The sequence below is a fragment of the Miniopterus natalensis genome, chromosome 2, assembly GCF_054644295.1.
Source record: "Miniopterus natalensis isolate mMinNat1 chromosome 2, mMinNat1.hap1, whole genome shotgun sequence".
NCBI lineage: Eukaryota > Metazoa > Chordata > Mammalia > Chiroptera > Miniopteridae > Miniopterus > Miniopterus natalensis.
In genome coordinates this window covers 98,833,193-98,835,985 of record NC_142082.1, presented here as the reverse complement: position 1 = coordinate 98,835,985, position 2,793 = coordinate 98,833,193, and positions in this window count along the sequence as shown.

The following is a 2,793-nucleotide window of genomic DNA, read 5'->3' as shown; positions in this document are numbered from 1 at the left end:
AAATGCAGACACGTTTGAAGCTGGTAGTTGAATTTTGTGTGTCTGTTGCTACAGTTGAATGACTAGTTTGTTTTCCTCAACCTAAATGATGATAATAAGATATACACTATCTTTACACACACACACACACACACACACACACACACACGGAAAGGTATCCATCAAAATATCAACTGTGATTATCTCTGGGTGAAGAGGTTTAGGGTAAGTTTTACTCTCTTGTTTACATTTTCATGTATTATTTGAAATTTCTTAATGAGCAAATCCCATTAAACAAAGAAACAGAAGAGACACAACTGAAGCCTCGCCTCTTCCAAGAAGACTGTCTTAGCTCCAGGTTGGTCTATGTTGCCCGCTGACATCCCACAGCGCCCTATGCACATCTCAAGTACAGCAAATCCACATCACCATGTAAAGGTACTATTAGGATGTGCCACTCTGCCCCACTAAGTCATCAGCTCTTGAATATCCCCAATGTCCTGTGTGTTTTTTCCTGTGCTACACTTACGGACAGGCCCATAGCAGGTACCAATGACTCAAACTATTTGGAAACTTGAACAAATGTCCTGTAAAGTATTATATTGGAGGGGACTGTAAGTGTGAGTTTTATGAGATTAAGATGTGTATTTTTAAAAAGATTTTAATGGGATAAATTGTAGATAAATGCCAAAAAAGAAAAGAAAAGAAAAACCACTATCCTTCCTACAGATAAACAGACTACCTTAAGAATTGTTTGTTGACTGTGCACCCTGCTGGCCCCCAATAAGAACTAGGTTGCACTCATTATATTATTTCGTTTGAGATGTTCTGTAACTCAGTGTCAGCACGTATGATAAGGCCAGGCCCATCACAGGTGCCCCCAAATAGTGGCTGAACAAGTGAATAAATGAATGACTGAGCTCATATATTGCTGCCCAGCAGTATTTAATAAAATATGTGTTGAGCCATTTCCCATATTGTGGACAGACTCATGGTGGTCCAACCACTGTCACACCTGGTGTCCCTTGACACAAAGAACACAATTTGGAAGATGGCTGGGTGTGGCCAAGAGTCTGGGACACCCAACAGAGAGAAGCTAACGTCTACAGAAGAGTCAACTCATCAGGGCTGAGCTCTCAGTTGAGGTGACCAGCAGTAGGTGAGTACACTTAATCCCCAGCTGAGTCTTGTAAGGATCCCCATTTAAGCAGGAAGAGGAAAATCCAGGGGTCAAACCTCTCCCAACATTCCCTGAGTTGCCTGGTTGGGGAGTGGAGCAGATGAAGATATGGAGTCTGGCCTGTGTGGGTCAATGTGCCTCATGTGTGATGCTCAAGGAAGCAGACCTCTAGACTCAGAGGAAAAGTCCCCATGTGGACAGTTTCCCAGGCCTGTCTGATGGTCCTGGATGAACCTCCTGTGCTTTCCCTGCTGAACCCCGTCCAGCAGAAGCTTCTTAGCGTCCATTGCTTTTGCAGAGTTGCTTCTGCTTTTAGCTTGCTGTTGAGAATAGGAATCAAGTGTCCTAGCTGGGCATTTCTGTTCTTGCTGACAGGAAAGATCATGGCTAGCTGCAGGGCTGAAGGGGCCTGTAGGCCTGCCTCAGCCTGCACTTGGTTTGCAGGGTGGTAAGGTGATTGATTGTCTCAGCCTGCCTGGGGCTGAGGAATTCTTGGGAGGTGGGGCTTTCAGTTTTAAAACTGGGACAGTCTTGGGAAAACCAAGATGAGTTGTCTCCCTAAGGGTGGAATAGGTGAGAATATTCCCAGTGGATCCTGGGGACACCTTAGCTCCTAGAGGCCACACTGTCCAAAATGACCATGGGACCTTAGTGTGCAAGGAGAGGAAATGATGAGATGGCCCATCAGAGGCTCTGTGGAGTGGCCTGGATGGAGCATGTGTAACTGAGGGCATGAGGGGTTAAGATGTGGCTGGAGCAGGCTTGCTGGTTACAAAGAGTCTCAGGTGCAGAACACCTGCAGGAGGGGCCCCTCCTCTGATGGGAGGCAGCACTGAAGTGGTCAAATTCACTGTCTTCAGAGTTGCTGGCCTGGGCTGAATCTGTCACATATTCAGTTCTGTGACTTCTTTCTAAGCCTCAGTTTTCTCATGTGTTAAACTGGGATAATAGTACTGCCAAATTTATAGAGTTGTCGTGAAGGATAGTGACATAAAGCAAATAAAAATCGTTAGCACATAGTAAGTGCTGAATATTACTATTATCTATTATTGCTATATTTATTATTGTTAGCTTATTGTATTAGTTTTCTATTGCTGCATAACAAATTCCGACAAATACAGTGGCTTAAAACCACATACATTTACCATCTCACAGTTTCCATGGGTTAGGGGTCCTCACGGATGAGCTGGGTCCTCTGTTCAGGGTCTTGCCAGGCTGTAGTCCAGGTGTCACCCTGAGCTGTGATCTCTGCTGAGGCTCAGGGGTCTCTTCCAGGCTCACTGATTGTTGGCTTAGTGCTCTGCAGTTGTAGGACTGAGGCCCCCAGTTCCTGGAAACCCCTTCCCTGGCTCACGGCCTTCTCCACAACATGGTGATTTTCTTCTTTAAGGCCAACAGGAAAGCATCTTTGGTACTTTTTTTTTATTTCTGACCTATAGATCCACTTTTATAGGGCTTACCTGATTAAGTCAGGCCCACCCAGGGCAATCTCCTCTTTGATTAACTTAAAGTCAACCAATTGTGGATCTTAGTTACAGCGGCAAAATCCTTTCACCTTGGCTTTATTGTGCATCTTGGTGAAATCATACTCACAGGGAGGGGATCTTGCAGGGTGTGAGTCAGTTTAGGACTCT